Source organism: Mus musculus, chromosome 4 (genome assembly GCF_000001635.26).
Source record: "Mus musculus strain C57BL/6J chromosome 4, GRCm38.p6 C57BL/6J".
In the NCBI taxonomy this organism is placed as follows: domain Eukaryota; kingdom Metazoa; phylum Chordata; class Mammalia; order Rodentia; family Muridae; genus Mus; species Mus musculus.
Window position 1 is genome coordinate 5,802,810 of NC_000070.6, and position 13,827 is coordinate 5,816,636.

Consider the following 13,827-nt stretch of genomic DNA (forward strand, 5'->3'; position numbering starts at 1 on the left):
TACATGGTATAATAAATTGCCCCAGAACTCAGCCACTTAAAACAGTAAGTTCTGGTTATCTTGTCTGTGCACCAAAACCCTGGACTGGCTTAGCCATGTGGTTCCTGACAGGTTGTTTCATGACGATGTTCACAAGATGACGGATGGCAGTGCATCAGGATGCACAGGCTAGAAAGTCACTCTCTAATATAGCTTTCATGGCAAGTAACCTCAATTCCTCACAGGAAAATTCTCTCCAGTATTCATCAGTTCATCAGGGTTCTTCAGAAGAACAGAACTTATAGAATGAATATATACAAAAATACTAATACACACACACACACAATTGGGATTAATTACAATGGCATATAGGCTATAGGGCTATGTTTCAGCTAGTCCACCAATGGTTGTCTACCAAGAAGAAGCCCAAAAATCCAGTAGTTGTTCAGTCTGAGAGTCAAGATGTCTCATCTGTCCTTCATTATACATCAGGATCCCAAAACAGGCTCTAAGGCCAATAAAAGAAGGGACTTGCTATCAAGAACAGAGAGCAAACTTCCTTCTTCCATTACCTTTGCATAGGCTGCCAGGAGAAGATGTGTCCCAGATTAAAGATCCCAATTCAAAGATCAAGATTAAAAGTAGGTCTTCTCACTACAAATGATTTACAAAAAAAATAAATAAAAATAAAAAAATAAAATAAAATAAAATTCCTTGTGGTGGTGAACCCAATCATTTATATTTTAGTTAATTTCATATGCAGTCAAGATAACAACAGAGAGTAGCCATCTGCCTTATGCTTTAGGAATAACTAAGGACTGAGTGAAGAAGGCAGGACTGTCCTGTGTCCTACATCTCTATCACAATCAGAGCATTAGAGGAAGTGAACCGCAAATACAGCCCACACAGGCAAGAGCAAGGTGTGCTTTATGAATATGGCTTTGGATTGGAGTTTATTTATTTACTTATTCAGTTGGTTGATTTTAATTTGCTGGTACTTGGAATAGAACTAAAAACTGAACACATAACCTTGCACATGCTAAACAAAAGCTCTACCACGGGGCTGTACCCCCTGCAAGAAGGCCCCATGATAATGGATGAAAGTCAAAGAACAAGCAGCCATAATTTTAAACCATGGGCTGCTGTGACTCAGGAGTGTGTTGTTTTCTGAAGACTATTCACTCTCCCCTTAGTTTCAAGGATACTCTTTCAAGACAACAATCCAACTTTTTTTTTTTTTTAGTCCCTGGGCAATCTTACTAGCTTGTGGTTATTGTCATGGCTACAAATCCAGCCTGTGTAAGCCTACATTGTGCCCTTATTAAAGTATAGCTTCCTGATAATTATATACCTTGTGAGAGAGGGAAAAAATCTCCTAGGATGACAGTCCTAGGTTTCACAGTGTATAACACAGCAGTCCAGAGTATATGATAGATAATAAGTGTTTACTGGTAGTGATGTGAAATTTTGGCAGCAACAGTTGGCAAGGCATGGTGGTGTTTGTCTTTACTCTGAGGATCCCTTATCAAAAAACATGCTTGGGATCAGAGTATTTAGAATTTTTCAGATTTTTAGATTTGAGGATATTTGCATAGACTTTACTAATCAATGATCATAATGCAAAAATCTTGAAATCTTAAATGCCCCAAAATAGGAACTCAGAGCATCAAGTTGTCTTCAAACTTCAGAGCAATTCTGATTTTTAATCACATTCACCTTGCTTCATGTTTAAGCCCCAGCCTAAAATATAAACTCTGTCCCAAGGAGACCCAAGTGGCACTTTCTACCCATATATTAGAGATGAAAAACATCAGCCCCTTGGAGATGAAGGGGATGAAGGAGATGAAGACCCCATGGGAAGCAGGTGCTGGATAAACTTGAACTCAACACCACAATCCCTGCTCCAATTGTCTATGAGCTTTATTCAAAACCAGAGCGAGAGTTTATGCACAGAACAGAAGGGACCTTCAGCTCATTTGACCATTAAATCTGCTGCCAAGGTGTGTAAATGTGTTAAAGGCGTTTCAACTTCCAGCAATTCCCCGTTCACCTAAATGGGATCCCATAAATCTAGAAAAAAAGACTTCAACTGTTCCAACCTGAGTAGCAAACACTGAATTCAGAGAGACAAGGCCATTGGAAGATCATTCTTCCTTGCCGATTTTTAAGTGACATCCTGCCTTTTTTGGATCAAGGCTGTTTGGAAGGCTAAAGAGCAGAGACAAATAGCCACAAATCTACAGTCAGGAAACACATGAGGACTGTTTGAGGAGTCAGCATCTCTCTGTTCTCAAAGCCTTGTGGGGGTGCATGCTGTGCGGATGCTTTAGGAAACAAAGAGATCAAGGATGTCTGTAAGTTAAAGCTGAACTGGCCATCTTAGCTCAGAAAAGAGGACTGAGCTCACTACCCTTTAGAAAATGTCAAACCTAACTCATTCAATTATTAGCTCAGGAAATGGCTGTAAGGTGTGTCATTCTTGCCTGGGCACACACTACACTGTAAGGACACCCACCTTAAAGCTTCATACAGACCTCTCTCCAAGGTGATTTCAAGAGGATTCACCCTCTTGCTTTCTCTGAAACCTGGCAGAAAGGACTGCCAGAGGAGATGGCTCAGCATTTGCATCTCATCCCTCCACAATCTGAGACACCCCCACACACACACCCTGTTTAACAGGTGATCTTCATTTCCTCACCTATAAAAAGGGCAGGGTCATGTAATGCCTGTATTTCTTGACAGTTTGAATTTTGAAGCATTAAGATACATTTAAAGAATATGAAAAATTATTTTCTTATACTTTATTGGTGAATAGGGGACAGATGAGGCCCAGACACTGCACTGAATGGCACTTTATGCACTAGCTGCCATCCAGTGTTAGTTGGAAAAGGAAATGGGGTCTATCAAAGGATTCTTCTTGAATAGAAGGGACCTTCAGAAAGACTCATTAGCCTTTCTGATTGACAGAAGCTGACAGATGGGATGCAGCCAGACATACACCAAGTCACAGTGCTTTGGGGATGAAAATGAGCCTTTCACTAGCTGAACACTCCATTCATCTCAGTCTTAAACAAGTATTAGTGTCTTGAATGCTGCTCTAGGATTAGCCCTCAGTCACATTCTTTGACTCTCAAGAATTTTAGGATTAAATAAGAATCCACCTTGCCAACAGAGTATCTGAGAATTATGCTTTTTCTCAAAGACACCCATTCAATAATTAGGAAGAAGGAAACAAACCAAGGTTAATAAGACATCCTAAGACTCCTTTGTGTGTTTGAAAACGAATCTTGGAATCTAGTCTGGTAGAAGCTGGGTTTGATCCTCACCACGAAGTTGCATTGCAGAATTTTCTCAGACACGAAAAATATTGTATGTACTGACTGGTGATTCTTCCTTATAATAGTAGGTTACAAAAATTCATGTTTATTTGCATCAGGACTGAAGCTTCTGGGACTGACAGGAGTGATCAGTGGTCCTCCAGCTTGTTGCACAGCAAAGAAAAAGCTACAGAGAAATACGGTAAGACACTCATGTGACTATATAGAGCCTGCAGGCTGGTTGGTGGCACTAGAATGGAAGAAGCTGGTATTCTGACCTCACCAAGGAGGAATTTGCTGCCAAATCTTAGTATTCCATGTGGAGAAAGAGCAGCAATTTGTGAGCAAGCCTGCTCCAGGTGTTCCGTGATGCCGAAATGAAACAGTAAGAACCTAAATATCTGGTAGAAATCCTTTGAAGTTTGATCTTTCCTAAGGCAGGTGACAGGCTGCTTCCCTGCCCTGACAAGAATCTGGTCATTGGAAGTTGATCTCTACAGTTCACTGGATTGCTAAGATAGGATTATTGGTAGGTTGGCATATGATACACACTTTCAGCATGACTTCAACTTCCAGTGGATTTGTGATGTAATTCACAGGGAAGCTGGAGTACCTGTATTCCTGTCCAATGTGTCTTGCCTCAAAAACTACACATTGGCTACTTTGATTCAAAATTTTCCTATTAGGATTAGATAACTGTTTATTATTTAACCCTGGATGTCATAAAACTTCATACAGATAAAGCATTCTAAGAAATTTGAGAAAATTTTGAAGTTACTACCTACATTTTAACTGTTGCTTCTGTAAATACTTTATAGATGGCTAGTGGTCTTCAGAAGTGATTTCTCAAGTCAGATTTCTATATCTGCAAAACTCCAGGCATCCCCTGCCTATAATATACCCCATTGTCTTTACTCTCTACCCACAGCTGCTGCCACAGCATGGCTCTGCCTCAGTTTCCCAAAGGTTCCCTCCCTGAAGATATGCACTGTCACTATGGTATGACCCATGCCTAGCAGACCACCTGGCATGGACTGGAAGGAGAAGATCTGGGATCTCTCTATGATTCCTAGTCTTGGAGAAGAATGGGTCTGTGGAATGGCTTCCAAGTGAGCTACTAGATGTTAACCATTGAGGATCTCCCAGCAGATTAGCAGCAACACGCCTGACTCAGAAGCCACTCATGCATGCTTCCACTGTGCACACTGACCTACCCACAGGCTCACCCTCTGTTCTCTAGAATTCTGCTATCAGGGCTGAGGAGGAAAGAGCAAGCCACTTTTGAATGCAATTGTTCCCATGGTGGGAAACTACTGCACTGGTGGCTTTCAATTGATAATATCTGGAAGGTCTCCTGCAAGAAGCAGGAGAAGACCTCACTACACCCTCCTTAAGTGCATTCTTTGCCTTCTCAAGGATAAATGAGTCACCAATTTTCAAGGATTGGTAAGCTCACATAAATGTTTCTAGTGCTTTCTTCTTGTACATAATGGAGGGATTACAGCAGCAAGGTGAGCTCCTTGCGTGAGTATATCTAAGCCAGGCTGGACGATGTCCTGGCCCTTGCACTCTCAGGGCAAGTTCTAGGCCATCATTGGAGTTACTGAGCATTTTAATTTGGTGGGAAGTGCGGAAATACATGCCTTGGTAACGCCCTAGGCCTGTAGCTATTTCAATGAAAGCTTTTATTTTCCCCTACTGAGCTGACAAATGCACATGATTGGGAAGTGTATGGCTCCTGCCTGTGGCTGGGAGAGGCTGGAGGTAGTGGGGGTTGGGGATGGGAAGGCCCTGTTTTGCTAGCTGTGGACAAAGGCCCAATGTGTCTTGCCCAGTGTTTCAGATTTCTCAGGGCAGCTCAGTGCTCAGGCATCTGCTGTAGCGCCGGCTGGCTCCCCTGAAGACCCCTTCTCTTGTTTTATGGGCTGCTTCCATCTGTTGAGAATTCTTGGGTGTGAAGAATCTGTGAATTGAGATCTGGATAGTGTTTCACATTCTCAACTGGTCTCCACATTTAACATTACCACCTGATGCCTGTAAAGCCAGTTTAATAGCAGACATGGGTTTTTGTCTTTTCTGCACTTAATGACTGGGTGTTCATATGCGTACACATGTTGAATTCTTTCAGGAATTGCTCCAGACAAGTGTGTTTCAGGTCGAATTACACTATACTTGTTTCAAAAACCAGAAATGGCCAATCAATCTTGCAGAATTGTTAACCTGGATGTGGCTTTTTTTGTGGGAAATTTGGTTTTCAATAAAGACATAGAGTAGATGAAATAGACTATGAAATTCAGGTGTACTGGCTATCTGATGACAATAGCTCCTTGGGAAAACAAGATAAAACAGTAAAGATGGGAATTGGATTTGTCAGTGCATCCCTGAGCAAGGCAAACTGAAGACAAGTGTCCCTGTCAAAATAACTGAAAGCCATTTAGGCTCTGGTCACTTTCAACAAGCCACAGGGAGGGCAGTAGGATGAGGAGGGCTGAGCTGGCCATAATCACAAGATGCTTAAGAATAAACATCTATGTGTAAGGCAAATCAATGTCCTGCAATCAAATGTCCTTAAGGCCAAAACCTGAGTGAAATGCATACAGGTCTGTTCTCTAGGATTTCCTTGGGGAATTTAGTGTATAAGAGTCTCTGCCTCCTTCTGTCAGAACCTCCTTTGAGGAACCTTGGTAATCTAGCTCTCTTTGAACCACAGAAGTTGAGAGACTGGGGAGCAAAAAGAAATGGGGCCAACCCATTGTTATTCCCTGTCACTAGCAAAGTTCTAGGACCATCATAATCAAGCCTACCTCACTGAAGTATCAAAAAAGAGAAGAGAGTTAAAGGGAATTGTCACTTGTCCTAACCATTCAGCTCTTCCTGCTGTTAGTGACTGCAATTGTCACTGTTTATCTTATGTTTGTTTAAATATTAGTACATAGTTAATGGAAACTAAAGATAATGAAAATAAGGGATAGTTCAAATGGACACAATTTTTATATCTTCAAATGTAATAGAGTATACATATAGCATGCAGCCCACACTACATATACACACATACAACTGCTGACATGTTCTTAGTTACAGGTGTGTCCTAGGTTGTCTCTGGAAAAGCCTGTCTAAGCTCAGAGCTGAGAGGATCAGTGACAAGATGGAGAGAATATCCACAAACTGTCCTTCCTAGAGAACACACCAAGAACTGAAGCTCAGTAAAGAAGTCCAAGATGGAGTCTCTCAGAGCCAGAGAAGTTCTAAACCTTGCTGGAAGCCAACCAACGGCTAGATAATATCTGAGACATGATCCAGTCTCACCAGAGAAGCCAGAGACAGCAGCTCACAGCCAGATGCCACTACTCAAAGATAGTGGTCACTGCTCGCAGACAGTGATCACTACTCACAAACAGTGGTCCCTGCTCACAGACAGTGGTCACTAAACACAGATAGAGTCCACTACTCACACCTCTCTGCTCGAATATAAGAGCTCACTTGGAGACTGGAGCTTTCAACTACCAATTGCCTAGTGCACCTAGGAACCCTCAACTATTTCTCAAAATTCCCTGGGATTCCGTTTTGTTGTCTATGAGATGGAGCTATTGTTTTTTCCCCTGGCTGTCATTTCTGTGAAGGTTACACCTTTAGTCTTTTCAAAAGAGTTAAACATCTATGAGGGATTTCCCTTCTCCCCTCCTCCTTGCAAGACTCTTTCCTGAGGGGCTTGCAGTTGCTCAGAAGGTTGGATGGTCATTCTGGCAGGGGCAGCAGCTATAAGAAAAGATAGGCCTCAGGAACCCTTATTCAATGCAGTAGATGATTACTGACTGCTTCCTGCCAGTGTCCTGGGCTTTGTGAAGCATCAGAAGGCAGGAGAGCAGCAAGAGAACAGAAGCCCAGGGGGAACTAATCACCTGTGTCCTTTCCTCTTTTCCAGTTCCAGTTAAAGTCCACTGAGATAAATCAAACTACCTCTTCCCCAGCTATGCCATTCCTACAGCCTACAGGTAGTTAATTCCTCTTGTGTTTGCAGGTGGTAATCATTCCTGGTAGAGAATATTACAAAATAAATTATTTACAGCCTGGTGACATGTCCTTCATTGTTTTGTTGTTTAAAAAATGTTGTTTTAATATAGATTCATCTAAATATCCACTGGCAAGTCAATGGAACCCACTCACCCCAACATTAGGACCATGGTTCATCTGGGGCACCTCTCCTCCTCTGCTATGCACAAGAACTTTCACCAGTTTGATTACCACTTTACAAAAATTAACTGTAGTCTTAAAACTGTTTTGGTTGCAGTGGAGTGTAGGAGCACGTGCACATGTGTGGTTAATTAAAGTCTTAGACGACCTCCCTGGGACGTGTAGTTTCCACATCTTTCAGAAGCCTGTAGTCAATTAACAGTCAAAGCAATTATGGTTTCCACTGTGCTTCTTAGGCTTCCTTCCTACAGGAATGAGAATGTTAGAAAATGTAAGCAGTGGGAGCAGGGAGAGCAGGAAAACAGCCCTGAGAACTGCATGGTCCTCCGTATTCAAGGAGTCCCCATCTGCAGACACAATGAAGCTTGGATTGGAAATATTTTCATGTGTTTATATTGAACATAGCCAGACTCTTCATCTTGCCATTGTTCCCTAAACAGTAATGAAATAACCTTCCCATATCATTTATTCTATATTGTAGAAGGAACTTAAAATATATGAGAGGATACATAAGTGTATTATGCGTGTGTGTATGAATTTTATCATCTGCATGTGATCCTACAACCAACTCCCCATGTGCACTGGAGATCATCGTATACTGTTTTGACCCTGTATTACTGAAACCAAACTTGGTGTAGTACTATTTGTTACCATTTTCCATGGATTTTGTTTTGGTTTATGCCCAGTAGATAACCAATACTAATGATTTTGTGTCTGTTGATAGTCATTTAGAACACAGTAGTAGAGAGTAGTTTTTATGGTACTCAACTTGAAACAGAAGAAAGGCAGTGTTTTGGTTCGCATCGGCTGATTTAGTGAAATACCAGACCTGATGGCTTAAACTATATTCTTTCCAAAAATTCCAAGACAGAAAGACCAGGGTGCTCCCAAGGTGGGATCTATAAGGTCACTTCCTTGCTTGAAGGTGATTGTCTCCTGCTTCTTCCTGATATCTCTTACATTGCTTCTTGTTTTTTTTTTTTTTTAGATAAGTCTCTTTTTTATTCTTTGAGATTATAATATAATTACATAATTTCCCACTTCTCTTTTCTCCCTCCAAAATCACATCGCATGAGCCCCACTTTGGTGACCTCATCAAACTCTTCCTTAATGCTTTCCAAAGACCCCACTCCAACTCTCTTTTCCCACCATGCTGGCATTAGGCTTCAACATATGAATGCTGAAGGAACATAAGTACTGAGCCCACAACAAACAATATTTTGTTAAACAGGCCAGGAGTGGACACTGGGCAAATCCTGTGAAATCTGTGAGCATGTCTGCAGTCATTTATATGAATAACTCCACAGAAACAGCCCAGGATACCTCAGAGATTCAGCATCACTCAAGTGTTCTGGTGTTCTGGAACCCACTGAAATGTAAACACTTTGGAAAATATCAAGTATTGGGACCCAAAGGGCTGAGGGGTTATGGGTATGGAAGGTTTATATACAAATGTGTGTGCTTAACATGTTTGTGTGTGTGTGTGTGTGTGTGTGTGTGTGTGTGTGCTCATACTTTTGTAGTTATAAGAGAATTTGCTGTAGCATTTAGGAATTTATATGAATAGAGGATACAGTAATCTGCTATGTTCTTTTTTTTTTTTTCCTTTAAACTTTTCATCCTTCTTGCCTGGCATTTTTAAGAACTCTGATGTAATTATCATCAGAGACCTTATAGACAAAATGGATAATCCTGTGGATAATACACAAGATGGAATCCAAACCAGACAGCAGATGGCTCCTGCAGAAGGATTCAAGGGTCTATTCCCTATATACCAGCCAATTATAGGCCAGAAAAACCAGTGGTCTGGTCTCTCCATAAAACAGTTACTGGAGGGGGCTCAGAGGTCTTATGTAATTCAGTAACTGAGCTCTTTGTCATGAACAAAGACTTTAATGCAGCATAGAAAAGCAATAGTCAAAGTAAAGACTCATTGAAAGTGAGGTCAAAAGCATAGAAGACAGAATTGGAAGTGGATTAAGAAAATGTGTAGGCAAAGATCCCTGGTTGTTATGAGTCTACACAGACAGAGAAGCCAATTATCAGAGCAGAGATTGGGCTGCATCTTTACCCTTGATTGACATATTGGCTGAAGTGTAGTCTTGGGCAATTTGAACATGTCTAGGCCAAGCTGTACATTTCACATTATCTACATACATTCCAATATTGTGGAATGTATCTACATACATTCCAATATTGTGGTGATTTGAATATGTTTGGCCCCCATATTCTCAGCCCATAGAGTGGCACTGTTAGGAGGTGTGGCCTAGTTGGAGGAAGTGTATCACTGTTGGGGTGGGCTTTGAGGTCTCATATGCTCAAGCTACACCCAGTGTGGAACACAGAATCCTTCTGCTGCAAGCGGTTTTAGATGTAGAGCTCTCGACTCCTTCTCTCGAACCATGTCTGCCTGCACACCATCATGTTTTTTACCATAACGATAATGGACTGAACCTCTGAAACTGTAAGCCAGCCCCGATTAAATGTTTTCTTTTCTGAGAGTTGCTATGGTCATGGTGTCTCTTCACAGCAATAAGACCTGAACTAAGAAAATCATACATACAAGACAGTAAGTTGAGTTGGTGGGAATCTTTCTTACTAGAATGTGTTTGAATACAAATTACCCATAGGAGGGAAAGTTTGTACCAGTCATACCTTTTTTAAGGGGGGCATACTAGTTCACTGGGCAGCTCCTACTCTTGTCTGTCTCAAAACCATGATCTATGTAAGTTGTTGAAAGATTTCTATCTCTATCTAAGAGAGCCACCACATGAAACATAAGCATCCATTCACGCTCAGATACAGAACAGACCAAAGGGATGCTTCCATCCAATTCTAGCTTTGCCAACCAGTGTGTGCATTGGTGTTGCTCACAGTGGCATTGGTGACTCAAAAGCACCTGTATCACATAAGGCATAGGTAAGGACTCACAATCTGTACCAGGGACTAGGAACCTAGCTTAGTTAGTAAAGTGCTTGCTGTGCAAATATGAGAACATGAATTTGGATGGAGCACTTAACCATGGAGGACATTGTGGCATATGCCTATAATCTCAGCATAGGGGAGACAAAAGGATGTGTGGATCAGAATCAGGTGAAGGAAGGCTTTCTGGACAGATAATGTAGCCAAATTGCTGAGCCCCGGGTTCAGAGAAACCCTGTTTCAAAATAAGAGCGCACAACAGAAGATACCTAGTGTCAATCCCTGGATGCCTCATATATGTATACACACATGAACACATGCGCGCGCACACACACACACACACACACACACACACACACTCACTCACATGCATGCACACCATCTATAAAAAATCTCACCCCCCTCCCCCCAGTGAGGTCAGCCTCCTACCTCTGAGGGAAAGGTGGCTGCTAGTTTTGATGATTTTCCTTCTTCCACAAGGGAATGGTAACCTACCCCATTACATTACTATACTCAACTCTCACTGCTGTCTTTGCTTAGTTCCCTGAGAGAAATGTGGGCCAAGGTATTTTGTCAGCTTTGGTTCTGTCATCTGGAGGAAGCAGTGACAGTGACACTGAAATGCAGCTTATCTTTTAAAATAGCCACAGTTTGTATGTTCAATGAAAGTATATTCTCAGTGACACAAAGTAATAGTACATAGGACACACATGCACACACACACACACACACACACCCACACACACACACACAATACTGCTGCCTTAAAGAAGGGGAAAGACTTTATTCTAAGGTCAACTGACTAAAGAGTGTGAAAGCTATAGATAGGTAAGGTCAACTGACTAAAGAGTGTGAAAGCTAGAGATAGGTGATGGGGACTGGACAAGCCAAGTTTTGTGCTCACAAAACTGAAAGCATAGGGAGTCTTCCCAGGAAAGGAAGTCCTCCCAGGAGAGTGAGTGCTCCCAAGAAGCATCCTGGCTTATGGTTTGGGTTTAGATTTTTCTGTTTTGACTCACATGTACTCAGAGCATATTACTCTCTGATGATGATTCCTTGTGCTCAAAATGAAAGCCTAAATAATTTGTCAAGCAAGGCTGATGTTACTTAGATCTGATTATCCTGAATGTACTTACATTAAAGGGTGCCCAATGTATCATACATAGACAGTTGCAGAAGACACCAGGCTCTACACCCATGGGCTGTCATGTAAAGGAGATCAGAAGAAGGCCCCTGTGCTGCTGTCCTTTTCTTATCCCGTGTTTCCCATGAAGGAATCACATGCTGCTTATTTACAACCACAATAATTTTCGATATGCCTCTTTGTCCTGAGAAGCCTTGTCTAGGGACACTGATGGTTTTCCTTGGCAAGTGTCCACCTCTCCTCTTCTTTAGGGAGATACTACTATTAAATTTCCAAGTTTCTTACCACTTCCTCTCCGTCCATCCAACTCCCAGCCAGCAGACCACTGGGTGATGGAGTGCCTGTGACTCAGAGAAAGCCAGTTAGAGAAGATGATGTATTCTGGACCACACAGAAATCTCCAGTCCTCTCTTTGAGTAGGAGGAAGACTGCACTCTGGAAAAGGAGGTGATTGGGAGCCTGCTGAGGCATTCCAGTGAAGTGAAACTGATCAGGGGACACAGGACCCAAGTACAGTTATTGTCATCTGTCCAGTTTTTAGTTCTGCAAGAGATTAAAAACATACCCTTCCCTGTTTTCACAGGTCCTTTTTAGCTGGCCTCTTGGTGCTTATAGTGAAGTCCTGCCTAAAGTCCCAGATGTAGTGCTGTTGAGAGAGTGAGCATTAGCTTAGACAGTATGTAGACTACATAGTTTAGACTCTGTAGATCTGTAGATTGGTGACAGTTTCCTCAGACCTATGTTCCCTTTGAAAATTGTGTTCAAATGGAAATTTTACTTGTATCCTCAGCAGGGTCCAAGAAAAAATATTAATAGAACTGTTAATAACTCCTCAGTCAAAATCCACTACTCAGCCCACTCAAGAGTGTCCCTCCACAAGGGGAAAACTGTGCAGTATAAGTTATGTGTGGGGAGCCGCCCTCACATTCGCCATTACAAGATGGCGCTGACATCCTGTGTTCTAAGTAGTAAACAAATAATCTGCGCATGTGCCAGGGTAGTTCTCCACTCCATGTGCTCTGCCTTCCCCGTGACGACAACTCGGCCGATGGGCTGCAGCCAATCAGGGAGTGACACATCCTAGGCGGAGGATAATTCTCCTTAAAAGGGACAGGGTTTTGCCATTTTTTCTCTTGCTCCTGAAGAAGTAAGCAATAAAGCTTTTGCTGCAGAAGATTCCGGTTGTCCTGAGCGTGTTCTTTCCAGTGGGAACAAAAGCTCGGGATAGTTATGGGCACTTTAGGTCATAGATTTATTTGGTTTTAGTATGTAAGTAATGTTCAGTCTTTATAGAATGCTGAAAAAAAGAAGAGGAGATCAAAAATAGGATTTCTCCATATTTTTTATCATGCATGAGGGTGGAGCAGTTGCCCTTCCTATTTCCGTTTACACTCATAGACAGGACTCTGTCTTCTTCTCTTGTATGGTTGTAAGATCCAGCAAGCATGCCTCAGACATGATAACCAATCAACATAATAAATATATTAATTAATTAAATGGTGCAATATGCCAAGTTCCATGCAAAACGAAATTGACAAATCATTGAGATGCAAAAGAGGCTACTCATAGCTAGAGATGATGCCTAGTTCTCAGGATACAGAACTGCCCTGACTTCAGCTCACTTTATGCTACTTCTGAAACTCAGGTAAGACTCAAAGCAGCAGCTGTGTCTACTCAGACCTGCATAATCTCTTGGTTCACAACCTCACTAGTTTTTGAACTTCATTAAATACTACATGCAGTTACCTGGTGTATAGGGTTGTGTTTCTCTGGGATGCTCAACACTCGATCTCCCTCCCCACCACCACCACCCCATTTTTTTACTGAGAGATAAAATTCCAGCAGTATAGTGACCAGCTGAGCCCCAGTCTCTGGGTCAGATGTCCTTTATATAAGAACTGAACTTGGCTAACTTGAACCTTATTGTGCTCTGCTCTGCAAGGAGATACATGTTAGCCTCGGAGGAGCAGCTTCCTATTTAGAAACTGTATCTGCTTTGAAATCCAGACTACAAATTAGATCCGATAGAGGGAGAGTAATGTGAATGATTGAATTGTAGTTTTATTTTAGAGTGAGATACAATTATAAAGCAGGTGATAGACTGATTGTTCTCAGCTGGTTATCCATTCCAGCACCCTTCTGAAAGCAGAGCTCCCAACTATTTTAAAAAGCAACACATTTGGAGGGAACTGCTGTGCTATCTCCCACAAAGCTACTCTGTGGTAAGCTTCATTGAATGCCTGAGTTTCAGCAAGTTTGCTGAAAAACATATGT